This window comes from Vicugna pacos, unplaced genomic scaffold (genome assembly GCF_048564905.1).
Source record: "Vicugna pacos unplaced genomic scaffold, VicPac4 scaffold_105, whole genome shotgun sequence".
NCBI classification, from domain to species: Eukaryota; Metazoa; Chordata; class Mammalia; order Artiodactyla; family Camelidae; genus Vicugna; species Vicugna pacos.
The window spans coordinates 1,675,142-1,689,635 of record NW_027328785.1 but is presented as its reverse complement, the minus strand read 5'-3'; the positions used below and the strand labels follow the sequence as shown (position 1 = coordinate 1,689,635).

At 46.3% G+C, this 14,494-nt stretch overlaps 1 long non-coding RNA gene across 1 annotated transcript; it reads right to left on the bottom strand.

The window, feature by feature from the left end:
* Nucleotides 1-8,874: 8,874 nt before the first annotated feature.
* Nucleotides 8,875-13,893, bottom strand: LOC140694836 (uncharacterized). The gene is made up of 6 exons (XR_012070479.1): nucleotides 13,808-13,893; nucleotides 13,332-13,464; nucleotides 12,891-12,944; nucleotides 12,420-12,614; nucleotides 10,542-10,651; nucleotides 8,875-9,149 (listed from the first exon to the last, which is right to left on the bottom strand). It is a non-coding gene; the product is annotated as an uncharacterized lncRNA (long non-coding RNA).
* Nucleotides 13,894-14,494: the final 601 nt, after the last annotated feature.

Here is a 14,494-nt window from a genome sequence, read left to right as displayed (position 1 = left end):
GAAAATAACATTTGCTTGTTGGAGGTTTACACGGATCTGACCCAGGTGAAGAGCTGCAAGAACAAAGGATTCTAACAACAAAGAATTCATACACCAAGTTTGCAACAACCAAGCATTCCCGCTTCCCCTTTTTAATATAAGAAGAGCCTGAATTCTGACTTGGGATGATGGTTCTCCAGGACATTGGTCTACCATCTTCTCCTCTGGCTTTACAAATTAAAGCCGCTATTTCTTGCCCCAAATCCTTGTCTCCTGATGTGTTGGCCTATAATGCACGAGTAGAACAAGCGTGGACTCGGAAACACAAACATACATTGAAAGTACGCATTTGGTATATTAAATGACCTGCTTCCACTCGTATTCCTGAGGTTTTCTTCTCTTGACCACTCCTACTATATTTATGAAAAACCTGTCATGTGGACACATTTCCTTCTCTAGCCACTACCCTTCCATGTAAAAACTGATGCCAAGAAGGCAATGGAAGTTGCTAGAAGGTATTACCTGGCCAAAAAAGAGCAGAAGTGGGTTCTGGCTGATGTTCAGGAGCAGGCCGGGGCACCTGACAAGATGTCATAAGTACGGATAGACAGCTGGGCACCAAAGGAGAAGCTTCTAAACTTCCATGAGGGACTTGGATAGGAAGGAACAGTCCCAGACTATAGCTCTGATCCCACCACGAGCTTCCTGGGCAAGGCTGGGCAAGTCATTTAAATTCTCTAGACCCGTGCTGTCCAACACGGGAGCCACCAGCCACATGCAGGATTATGATGTTATTCTGTAGCCAGACAGAATTATAAATAAACACTTTATTGCAAAGGGTCAGCAGGTATAATATTTAAAAACATTATTGGTTATCTTGCCTTAACAAGTTATTTTTGTATGTCTAGCTTTCTGTGGGTTGTAATGCCTGTGACTAATGTTTCCCTTACAGTGAGGTATTTTGAAATTATAAGTTACTGGACACAGTACACTCATATCACAGTTGAAAAAAACTGATTAAATAAGCAAGGTGATCTGACTTAGTAGTTATGAGCAGGGGCTCTGGGGCCAGCCTGCATAAGTATTAATTCTCACTCTCCCTCCAGGGAGTTCTGTGTGAATCTTGGACAAATTATTGTTGCTGTTGTTGTTGTTGTTGTCATTGTCATTGTTATTATTTGTGCCTCTTTTTCCTTACCTTTTAAATAGCGAGGAAAATGTAGACTCTATCCCCTACAGTGTTGGCAGGATTAAATGAGTAAACGTCTGTGCTGCCCACTTCCCTGGGTTTCAGCATTCTCCAGGCAATCAGTGCAAAACACAGTGGCATTCTCCACTGTCTTCGTCAGTCTGGGATTCTGTAACAAATTACCGTGTGTCGGGTGGCTTAAACAACCAGCATATTCCTTATGGTTTGGAGGCTGAGGCTTTCAAGGTCAATGTATTTGGGAGAGGATTGCCAGCTCGAAGATGGCTGTCTTCCCACTATCTTCATGGCCCAGAGAGGAGAGAGAAGCAAGCACTTTGGGGCCCTGTATAAGAACACTAATACCATTCATGAGGGCTCTACTCTCATGACCTCATTTTATCCTACTAATCACCTCCCAAAGGCCCCACATCCCTATATCATCACCCTGGGAGATGAGGTTTCGACATATGGATTTTGAGGGGATGCATTCAGTCCACACATCGGCTAACTCTCCCAAACATGCAGTCATCAAACCTGTAGCTAATTTCAAAATAATGTTTATATCTCTCTGCCCATTTCCATTCCTACATCTACTAACACTGAAGCCCTGCTACATTTTATTTCTTATTTTCCTTGTGAGGTTTAATTGATTCCTCTAACTCCAAGGATTTGCTCACTCCAGTCTGCTTGACAGCCCTGCCAGGTAGGTCTTCCTTAAAACACCTTCCCACTTCACCTGGTTGTTTTTAGGTGTAAATGTCAGAATTCTCTCCACACCCCATCCTAGACCTTTAATCCCTTACAATACCACTCACTATGTTATTTTCCTATTACCACTGTAACAAATTCCCATAAGCTTAATAGCTTAAACCAGCACAGAATTATTAGCTTATGGCTGTGGATGTCAGAGATCCAACACAGTTCTCATTGGGATAAATTCAAGATACCAGCAGGGTTCCTTCCTCCTAGAGGGTCTAGAAGAGAATGTTTCCTTTTTTTTTTCCAGTTTACAGAGGTCACCCACCTTCCTTAGCTTGTGCCCCTCAACTTCCTCCATTTTCATGGTCAGCAGCCTTTCTGAACATTGCTCCATCGCTACACCTCCCTCTGATTTTAAACTCAGCTGGGAAATATCCTCCATTTTAAGGACCCCTGTGATTACATTCAGCGCACCTGGACAATCCAGACTACTCACCCTATTGTCTCATCTCAGGATCCCCTTGTCCCATCCCACTCAGGCAGTATGTATGTGGCTGTGACATTCACCTTGTGTAACATTTCCTCATGAGCAATTTATGGTTCAAGGCACTTATAAGTGACTTTTTGTTTTTCTTCCTTATCCTTTCTACATTCAGTTTGTCTGGTGAGATTATATGAATCCTTTTTATTTGTGCCCCTGCACTAATCTATAATAATGTATCATGGGTTTAAAGGCTAACTAATAGACAATTTAGGAGACAGAAATCCTCTAAGATTTTTAATCCTAAAATATCTGTCATCCCTTTTGCCATGTACAGTAACATGTCACAGGTGGCTACCCTGTGGCCGGGGAGGGACATGATTCTGCCATCACACTCCCCTCATTCTCACCAATGTGCTGATCAACTAACCAAGGATCTATGCTCACCAATTCACTCACTTCCTCTCCTTTCCATTGACTATCCTGTTCCCACCGCTTCCTTCATTCACCACATCAGGATTTCATGACCACATTCTCCCCTAAATGAAATGGGTATCTTGCATCTAATGTCTGACAGCTGTTCTTATTGTATATGCACACACTGACCTACACATAATCCCGTCCATCTCTTTATTTTCCTAGAATCTTCCAGAAGAATCAGTTCCATGATGATGATGATGATACTGACAATGATGACAGGGGCCTCTCAAGGATTCTGATAAAGAGGGAATCGATAAAGGGAGGGAATCATTGCAAAATTGCCCCAGAAACAGGCTTAAAGGTAAATAACTCTTATAGTGTTTAATGAAATTGACTAATATTTAACTATTTTTAAGACTTTATATCACTGAATTTAAAATTTTAACGGGAATTTTCATTCACCACTAACCAAGATTCAACTCTGGGACCAAAATCTAAGGATTTCTGTCTTCTAAAAAATTGTCCACTAGCCTTTTAAACACGTGATCCTTTTAAAAAGTTTAGTGCTGGGCTGAAAATAAGCAGGATTCATATAATCTCACGAGACACAGTGAATGTGGAAAGACTAAGAAATAAAAACAAAAAGCCATTCATAACGTCTTGAACTTTACGTTGCTCACAGGAGAAAATGTTTGCCAATGTGTGTGTCACATCAACATGACGACTGAGTGGGATGGGGAAGCTGATCTTCCTCATCAGTCATTTATGCTGATTTGTTAGATGCCAAAACAGTTTCCTCATTGAAATTGCTTCTAACAAGTATGGAAGAATTTAGGTTCTACCAAAAGCAGGCTAAATATTTTCCCCTGCTTTCAGGTCTCTGGACTGAATGTCCCCACAAGAAGGACATGGTTATGTTTCATAGGGAAGTCTTCCTGAGAAGCAACAGGCTTTTCTAGGGCAGAACTGCAGGGCCCCCCATGGAGGGCTGGAGGAGGTCTAGAGGGGACACTGGAAAAACAGCAGGAGTGAATTCAGATACTGCTGCTCAGGTCGCCAAAGACAGCATTGCTATCTCTAAGGATATGACATTCTCCCAAATTTTCCATGAGTGAAGGAGCCTGTGAACACTAAGCAGGTTGTTAAGACACAGCAGCACATAAGTTGCGTGACAACACAATTAGAGTATGATTTGATATTTGGAAAATAACTAGCCCATTGTTCTTTGAAACTGCAGCAGTAGCAATAGAAATAAAAAAGACTGAGCCGTCTTGGAGACAACAATCAATAAACAATTCTAAATCTGCAGAATTCCTTGACAATATTCAAGCAATGAGCTAGATGTGTGCTGCAGATACCTCTTACTGCAGGGCTCACTCCTGCAAAGCATAGAACTAGTTTCTCAGCACACAGAGGGAACCAAGTCAAGATTCCTAATCTTTTGAGATTTACTAAATGGCTGGAAAGATCAGACAAGTACATACAGGCAAATATGATTAAATGTAATCAAATAATATCAAATGTGATTTGAGCACAGACGAAAGAGAAATTCCTTTCACCTGGGATCTAGAGAGACTTCTTCAGAAAATGTGGCTTTGGAGACGGCCAAAGACATGGGTGGAATTTTGGCAGAACAGGATGTAAGGAATTTAAAAACTTATTCTATAATTCATATAAAAATTCAAAGGATCCCAAAAATCCAAAACAACTTTGAACAAGAAAAACAAAGTTGGAAGACTTGCACTATCTGATTTTCAAACATTTTTTTATAAAGCTACAGTAATCAGAAATTATGGTGTTGGTGTAAAACAGGAAAATAGAATAATGGAACACAATAGAATGTTCAGAACTAAACCAAGACTTATACAGACAATTGATTCTCAAAAAGGATGCGGTGGAGAAAGGATCTTTTCAGCATGTAGTGCTGGAACAATTAGATCGTGATACGCAAAAAAAAAAAAAATGAACTTTGATCCACACCTCACAAAATATACAAAATTTACCTCAAAATGGATCATAGATCTTAATAGGAAATCTAAAACTATAAAACAGCTAGGAGAACAAGCATAGGCTTAAGGTTTATGGCCTTGGGTTTGGCAAATTTTTCTTTGCTATGACACCAAAAGTATCATCTATTTTAAAAAGAAACTGATAGAGTGAACTTTATGAACATGAAGACTCTTCAATGCTCTTCTAAACACTGCTAAGCAAATGAAAAGACAAGCCATAGACAGAAGCTATTTGCAGATCATATATCTGATAAAGGTCTCTCTTTGTATCTGATCCAGAATAAAGAGGTCTCAAAATTCAATAATAATTCAAACACCTGAATGAATGAGGCCAGAAAACACACTTCAGTAAAGATATCCAGATGGATAATAAGCATATGAAAAGATGCTGATTAAAGGTGTCATTAGTCATTAGAGAAATACTTTTAAAAACCACAGTGAGATACTAATTCACATACATACTAGAATGAATACAGTTAGAAAGACTGACCTTACAAGGTGCTGGCAAGGAAGTAGAGCAACCAGAACTGATACACACCACGAGGAATTTACAATAGTACAACCATTTTGGAAAAGTCTTTAACAGATTCTTTTAAAAAGGTAAACACCTGTGTACCATATAATCCAGACATTCCTCATCTGGTGCTTTAGAAAGGAAAAGCATATGTCCATACAAAGACTTGTAACCAAATATTCACTGCTATTTTATTTATAATAGCACAAGTTGTAAATAACCCATGCATCCATCAAGAAGTAAATGCAGAAAGAAATGATGGTCTATACAAACACTGCTCACAATAAACTCTTCAGTAAAAACTCAGCACTAAACAATACTCTACTATAAGACAAACAAGCTATTAATACAGCAACACAGATGATTCTCAATTACACTGAATGAAAGAAGTCAGACAACATAGAGTAGATACTGCATGAATCCATTCATATAAGGATCTTGAAAATGCAAACCAATATGTTGTGATAGAAAGCAGATCAATGGTTCCCAGGGGAAGAGACGGGGAGGGAGGGAGGGACAACAAAAGTCAGGAGAGAAGCTTTGTGGGTGATGGGTATGTTCACTGTCTTGAGTGTGGTCATGGTTCCTTGGGGATATACTTACGTCAAAACGTATTAAGCTGTACACTTTAAACGTGTGAAAATTATTTTGCCAAGTATACCTCAAAGCTGTTTTAAGAAAAAAGGCACTTTAGTCCTGATCCACCTCAGCGCCTGATTGGAGTGACATGATCAGTCCCTCACACTGTCTGCCTAACGGGAAGGTAGAAAAGCTCTCACGGAAGATAACATGGATTTTTCATTTGCAATGTCTGCCATGTAATAAAGAATTTCTAGACATGCAACATGTCCAGACTATATGACAGATAACATGAGAATAAGGAGCATTAGACAAAGGATGCAAACCCCAGGTGATGTAGGCATCAGAGTTACCAATAAAGGCTATAAAATACTTTTAATATATTCAAGAAAATAAGGAAATGATGGGACAATAGATAACAGGGTAGAGACTTTCACCAGAGAAATATACTGGAATGTATTTTTAGGAAAAATCAAACTGATACTCTAGAACTGAAGCTTTCAGCTCTGGAAACAGGTAAACAGAGCTAATTAGGATCCCTTTTAAGTAAAACTTTCAGTAATTCTGGGTAAAATATAACAACAAATTAACACAGAGCTAACTATGGAGAGAGAAGTTCCCTGATGACAATACAAAGAGGACACTTAAAGCCCAGAGTGGTCATCTTGTGAGCTGATGCCACCGCACCCTGGAGGGAAGGGGTTTTCTTCTGCACATAAATAGGGATACAATGTCCATGTAGGAAAAAGGGTCCATACCAGATGTAGAAGACTCTTCCTCTATATCTATATAGTCAGAGACAGAGATGTAAAGTGGCAGCAGAGGTCACAGTGACACAGGACCCTGGGCCAAGGAGTGTGAGCACCTCTGCAAGCTGGGAAAGGTAGGATGATGAATCCCTCCCAAGAGCCTCGGTGTGGAACTTAGCCTTGGCCACTCGTTGGTTTTAGCCCACTGACATTGACTTTGCACTACTGCACCCTAGAACAGTGAGAAGATGAATGTGTATTGCTTTAAGCCACTGAGTCTGTGGTCCTTTGTTACAACAGCAATAGGAAAGGAACTCAGGAACCAATATGAACTTGAACCACAGGCTGCCTGCTGTGCTGGCAGGAAGTCCTTTGTCTCTGATCCTGGGGGAGTGTCCTGTCCTCTGGCAGCATCCACAAACTACCTCATGCTAACTTGGCAGTTTGCAGAGGGTTAAATCTTATCCCTGCACAGTTCTTCATATTTAGTTAATAAAAATGATGGTGTCATCATGGGTATTTTTCCATCTTTTAAATACCCTTCAGTCTTCTAATAAAGCTACTTCTAATTAAGAGACCGTGTAAATAGTTTTCAATCTTCATAATAAATAACTGTGGTTTTATCTGGTTACTTAAATTATGAATAATAATGTTCACATTTGTAAAAGTTATTAAAATCAACATTGTTTAATGAAAATATCATTTCTTTTCGCATGAACATGTATTAACTACAAGAAATGTTCCATGCTTTCTTCTACGATTTACTGTTAGAGCCTTAAAGAATAATATTTTCCTCAAAAGATATTACGGCAAAGGGATTTCTTTTGGTGGAACTGTTCCGGCATCAAATCTGGTGCATGTCTCAGGCCACTGGCAACATAGAGATGATAGAAATTAGGAGGCATTATAAACACAGAATCATTTTTAAAGGAATTAAAAAAACTGGATGTGTGTAAACAAAGAATCAGAGAATATTCTGGTGAAATAAATGTATTTTTCAGCTTAAGCAAGACATGGGGTGAATAAATCTGAAATGAAAAAACCACCCAGAGATTAGCAGCGAGTCATGCATGCAGTGTGAATGATCAAAACCAAGTTGTTTCCAAACCAGTGTGCAGGCTTGATGCCTTCATGAATCAAATCTGTGTGGCACCAGGCCACCTCGAATACATGTTGATGAGGTATTTATAAGCCCTTCACCATCCCAAATCAAAGCCCACGCACGAGCCACAAGACCATCACCTACACATTTGGAAAACACACAACATGGTGAATAGCACTTTTCTTGTTCAGTAGCCGGTGGCAGCGAACTGTGAGCAGACAGAGATACAGGGACACAGAGGCACCTCCCCTCACTCAGCTGATAAACTTCCGTGCATCCCTGGGGACAGGATTGTCATAAAATGCACCATGGATTGATTCTCCTCCTAGGAAAGGAACCGTAGTGCTGTCATTAGGTTTGAGCAGGGGTGGGTGGAGGATCTCAGAAGAGTTGTTTCAGCACACCAATAGAATTCTTGGCCACCGTGACCACGAAAGACAAGTCCCCTGCCATCCCGGTAGGCACTTGGGCTCCTGACAAAAGCTGGGCTCAGTAAAGGGTTGAGTAGAAGGCACAGACCTGAGGGATGCCCCAGCAATAGGCAGGAGGTAGGGCCTGGTTTATACTGCTCTGGGTGTATCCCAGACTCATCCGAATACGAAATCAGAAATTTGCAAAACAGCAGAGCTGGGGTGCATCATCTACTCCAGACTCCTCACCTTACAGTTAAAAGGGTGGCAACCCTGACAGGCAAAGCAACGTGCTAAAGGCAGAGCGTGGAAGTCGCAGTGCCAGATGAAACGCAGCGTGCAACCCCCGTTCAAGGCCGCTGACTCTGACGACGGGGCCAAGGTTTCCAATGAGGAGAATAAGACAGTGTAAATACTTTGTTCCCCCTAAAACCCCAAATGTTTTTTAAAGGCACAAAAACTCACCTTAACTAGATCTCTTCTGAGGGGGCTCTCTTCTGCTTCTTCGTCTTTCTGTCTCCATTTCCCTCTCTCAGACACAAACACATTCAGTTTTGTGAAAGGGGACTTCCTTCCATACAAAGACAGACTTCACATCTTCAGAAAGATACCTGAGAAAGCACGTTTCTCAATTCAAGTCTTTGTGGGAGTTCTGGGCAACTGGCTTATTTTCTAGAACAATCGGTAGTTACAAAATCAGGAAATCATCTTCCACAAAGGCAGAGTTCTGGTCCGTGTTGATAAAGTTGGGGATGTCACATTTCATGAGTCTGTTCGGCTCCTCCTCTGGCCACCTGCTGCATCTGATGGCTTCCTGGAGCCGAATAACACTGTAAAGGGCTATGGTAGGGATACCAGCTTTGGCCTTGTCCAAGTGGTCCACTTCATTGATGTAGCAGTGAAAGAGGGACCTAGATTCGTCATTGCACTGCCAGAGAACACCTTGGGCAGCAGCGGTCTTCCAAAGTCTGACACAAAGCTGTTGAGTCTAAATCTCTTCTCGGGAGACTCTGCATTGCTACAAAGAAAACCAAAATAAAATATCGTTCACAGTGTAGCTCGGTGACCTGAAGAATCATAGTTTTTGCCATCTACTGAGAGTAAATCCCTGCACAGAGCATGCTGACATGCACTGGAATCGAAAGACATCACTTCTGAACACATACAATTAAACCCAAGGCAAAAGTCTAAAGTGAGGGCCCATGGACCATCCTAAAAAGACATCGTTCCCTGAGAATCCTCAATATTGGTGCCTCGCACACCAGTGTTTCTCCGTGGGACACTCAGATCTCTTCATCAGGATTCGTTAAAGTGCTTCTTAAAATGCAGAATTCTGGGGTGCACACCCTCAGAGTCTCCAGAGGTAGCGACAGGTAGTCTGTATTTTCATAGCCACCAGGATAACTAAACATGCTCAGGTTTAGCACCACAGTCTACATCGGGTCACCTGAGCATCGACAATTCTGTCTCATGGGATGGGGGGTGCCATGTGTGTCAGGGTGCTGTCCTACCCATGTGTCTCCCCTGATTCTCAGAACTGACAGTGCTGCCCCATTGGGCACGAAATACCGTTTCACAATGCATACGCAGGGCGCCCGACTGAAAAACAATCAGTGATAGGAGAGGGGACAAAACTCAGCTTCCTGTTACCTTGTTTCACTTACTGTGGGACGAGTGATCAATTCAAGGGTAATAAATCAGTGAATGAGTGAATAACATGACTCGCGTTAGTCCCACGAGTGCCTGGAAGAGCAAGCCTGGGCACATTGAGAACCATAACAGCCCATCTACTTAAATGTCATCCTCCACAGATCTATGTAAAGGTTACTTCCACCCAGGCAGTGACTCCAGAAGGGCAAGAATCATGTATGAACACACTCTCAAATCCAGAACAGAACCTGACAACAATTAGGCTCTGGAGTCTGTGTTTAGCGAGTGTGGAATCTCAGTGATTCCAGCTCTTACACCTTGCCTTCCCATCCCACCACACACGATATGGCCCTTATGTCCAGTTCTCCCGGGGCTGGGGCCACGGAACCCATTTATAGGACTGGAAGAATCTGATCATTTAAACCATCCCCCAGATTACCATCAAGAGTCACCTGCATTTCAGGGATCAGTAATCCCAGAAGCTTTGCAGTTCAGGCAGCTGAGGGATTTTTATATCAGCTCTGTCTTCTACTGTGACTGCCTGGGTGACATCAGACAAGGAATTCTGAAAAGCCTGAACTTTTCCTTTCAGGAATAATCTAATTAACAAATCTCGTTGACCACTCAACAAATGTGATGTGAAGATCAATAATTTACACAGGAGTACAACATTCACTAGGTCGTGGATTTAGAATCAGAGGAAAATCATTTTAGAAAGATTGACAGAATGTAGCTTTAATGCGAATTTAAGTATTCTTACCTTTCAGTAAATCATCTTCCCCTACTTATCACTTCACCCAAGTTTAAAAGATGTCTGAGAACAGGGATGAGTGTGTCAGCAATCTGAGACCCAATAACCTAAAATGTCACCTAGGAAAAAGAGGGGAGTAACACATTTTTAAAAAGCATGGTGAGGATGGCGGGGCCATCCCCAACCCCAGACTAAGAAGCTCTGAGTAATAGCTTTCCTGCCTGACTGGGGCATCAGCTGATGTGAAAATCCACCCAGAAACCTCACTGTCCAGCAGCTCTTCCATAACACAGGCTACACTTTCTCAGAATTAAGAATTGCGTCCAGTAACCACTTCGCTGAAGAATAAAGACAAAGGAGAACAAGAGAGTTCTGCCCCTCCCAAGGGAGAGCCCAGACCTAGGGCTGCATGCACTGCGCCCACCTCCCTGGAGAAGAATAAACTGGAGAAGGGCGTTCTGCGAAACTGCGGCAGCAAAGGTTGAGATGGGAACAAATTGACCAGCTGGCCAGGGACAGCCCCCTCCGTCGCTGCCTTGGCGCATGCCTCAGCCCTCTCAGCCCATCCTGCCCACCTCCGGTGGCTAAGCTGTCAGAGAAATTGCTTTGCGACCTGGAGCAACAGAGGCTGCCCTCAGGCCAATCTGCGGAAAAGATGGGAGCTAAACCCCCAGCTCCCGAGCGGCAGGCTCCATACCCCCGCCAACACCCCGACGCCCCCGCACCCTACCGCAACCCCGGGGAAATATGACCCGAAGAAGTGTGACCTGGGAACGAGGGGCAGCAGAGGCCGCCCCCACGTCAGGCCTGCAGAGAGATTGGAGCTTATCCTCCAGCTCTCCAGGGGCAGCCCCTGTCCTCTCCACCTCCTGATCTCACCGCGCCCACCTTCCTGGAGCAATCAGACCAGGTGTGGGGTGTCAGGCGAATCTTGCGCCAGAGAGGACGTCCCCAGGCCAGGTCAGGGGAGAGGAGAAGAAGTGGCCCCATTAGGCGGGGCAGCCGGCCGTCGCAACTGCCTCTGCCCCTCGACCACATCGGGCCCGTCTCCCAGGAGCAAGCTGACCTGGAGACGGGCATCCGGCTTCTTGGGCAGCAGAGGACGCCCCCAGGATTGGTCACGGGGAAGAGGAGAGCAAATTGACAGGCTCCGCGCTGCAGGTCTTCTACCCCCGCCATCGCCACCCCCGCACCTTAAAGGCACCGCCCAGGGCGCCCCTCCCCCAGCAGGCTGAGTGGGACAGGTGCGTCTGGTGACCTGGGGCAGGAGAGGCCACTCCCACACCAGGCCATCAGGGAGACGGGAGCCAATCCACCAGCTCCCCAAGGCAGCCCCTACCCCCGCAGCAGCCACCACTCTTGCCCATGACCTCACAGTGGCCTTCTCTAGGGAGCAGGCTGACCTGGAGATGGACGTCCGACGAACTTGGGACAACAGGGACCGCCCCCAGGGCAAACCATGGGGGGAAGTGGGAGCAAATGGACAAGTTCCATGGGAAAACCTGCCGCTGCTGCCACCACCCCCAAAGTACCAAGTCCAACTCCCGGGGTCAGGCCGACTAGGATACACGCGTCTCATAACACAGGGCAACAGCGACCGCCCCCAGGACAAGACGCGGGGAAGATGGGAGCAAATGGTCCGCTCCCCCGCTGCAGGCCCCCGACCACCGCCACCCCTGCACCCTGACTACCCTGCCTCCCGCCCCCAGCAGGCAAAGTGGGACAGGGGTGTCCCGGGACCTGGAGCAGCAGAGGCCGCCTTCAGGCCACGCGGTGCAGACATGGAGCTAATCCACAATCTCCTCCGGGGCAGCCTCCCTATGCCTGCAGCCACCACCTTACCAGCCCCCTGACCGCACCGCACCCATCTCCCAGGAGCAAGCTCACCTGGAGTCGGACCTCAGGCAAATCTCCGGCGGCAGACGTCGCCCCCAAGCCAGGCCGTGGGGGAGAGAAGAAATGGAGCAACTCCCTGGAACACATCCCCTGCCCCTGCCGCCTCCGCCGCCGCCTCCCAGGAGCAAGTTCATCTGGAGACCCGCGTCCCGCCTCTAGGGCAGCAGAAGCCGCCCCTGGCTCCGCCTCCGGGGAGAGCGGAGCGAATTGATCGGCTCCCCCGCGGCAGCCTCCCTCCCCCCGTGGGTCCCGCACCTTAACGGCCCCGCCCCCACTCCGCACTCAGCAAGCTGAGTGGGACAGGAGTGTCCGGCGACCTGGGGAAGAAGAGGCCGCTCCCAGGCCCAGCAGCCGGGACAAGGCAGCTATTCCACCCGTTCACCAGGGGTAGACCCGCTCCGCCCCTCTGCCGCTGCCACCGCCCTCTGACCTAACCGCCCCACCTACCAGGAGCAAGCTTACCTGGAGTGCAACATCTGGCGAATCTCCGGCGGCCAAGCCCCACCCCAGGCCAGGCTGCAGGGAAGAGAAGAAATCGATCGGCTTGCCCGGGCAGCCTCCCAACCGCCACCGCCGCCGCCGCCGCCCAAAAGCATTGCAATAGCCTACCGGGGTCAGGCTGACTGCAAGGATGTGCACTTGCCTTCTTATCCTGGCCAGGTCCCTGAGCACCTCCCTGCATCCCTACACTCCCTGCACCTCTGCACCCCTGCTACTCTCTGCAATTCTGCATCCCTCCACCCCCACATCCCCTGAAATGCCTGCGCCCTCCACAGCCCCTGCACCCCTGTCACCAGTTACACTTTTGCGCTGCTTACACTTCTGCACCCCTGCATGTCCCACACACCACCTCTTGGGCCTTTGGCAGAGTCTCTGCTGTTAGACCAATGCACAGTGACTCACTCTTTGCCAGTATATGATGCATCAGTGGACGTCAGGGGTTGCCTGCAGGAAGGTACATGTTCCCGGTCACTAGCCTGGGCCACTAGGGTGATCTCTGTGAGGTCACCCAGGACGGGTTCAGAGATGCTGTTCTCTGGGAAGAGAGGAGTTGAAACTGGTCTTGAGGGCAGAGCTGTGCTCACCAGGCCGTCCACGCTTCATGTTTTACACAGGGCTTCGGAGAAGTGAAATGGATCCGGCCAAGTAATACCGGCCTGCTGTGAGCCCACCTCAGTCCTGGGCTCTGAGTCAGACCGACTGGCTCCCTCAATCAGGGCCCAGTTTGGGCACCTGAATGGTCCCTTTGAGGCATCCCAACAGTTCTCAGGATGAAGTCTGGCTGCTTCCACCCCATGGCCCTCCCTCCTACTGTGCTGGCCTCAGGAAGGTTCCTTATATGGGGAAGAAGGCAGCCCACACCCTACCCCACCCCTCACCTTTCTCTAACCCAGGCTGGTGCTCTCTCTGCCCCTCAGAGTCTGGGAAGCCATCCCTCTTCAGTTATGTCCCTTCTGAGATGGACTTACTTCCACTCAATTCTAGGCGAGGATGCACCATGGAATGCACTGGGTAAGAGAACCAAAATAAATAATTTCTTCTGTGAGGTTGTCTGTTTATCTACTGGGGCTGGGCTGTGTGTAGTTTGCTACAGCTATTGGTGTGAGAGGCTAAAACAGCCTGTGTGTCCTTGTTTTCATCTCCCCGCTGTCTTTGGGTTTTCCCTAGACACTCCTGAGACATTTACTTCTGTTAGTATTATTCCTGTTATTACACACGGGCCCTACTGACATGGAGGTAAGGTGTTGGGGGAGCGGGACAGAGCAGGGCATCTGCAGTCCTGTGATTAGTTCTCATTGAGCCTGTGCCCTGAGCTGTGACCTCCACAAGTGTGTCTCTTTCCCCCCACCCCAATTTGGGTGACACAGAAGGGATTTCCCTTCTCCCAGGTTGGTTAGGCTCTGGTAAAATAATTTCTCATTAAAAAAACAAACAAAAAACAACTTCCCCCAATGAAACAGAATGTTCTGGGTGTATTTCAATACAGTTATTTTCTCCTCTCCAGGCAGGAAGCATGAGGAGTTATCCTCTGACCTTCATTCTGAGAACAGGACACGGTCCTGGAT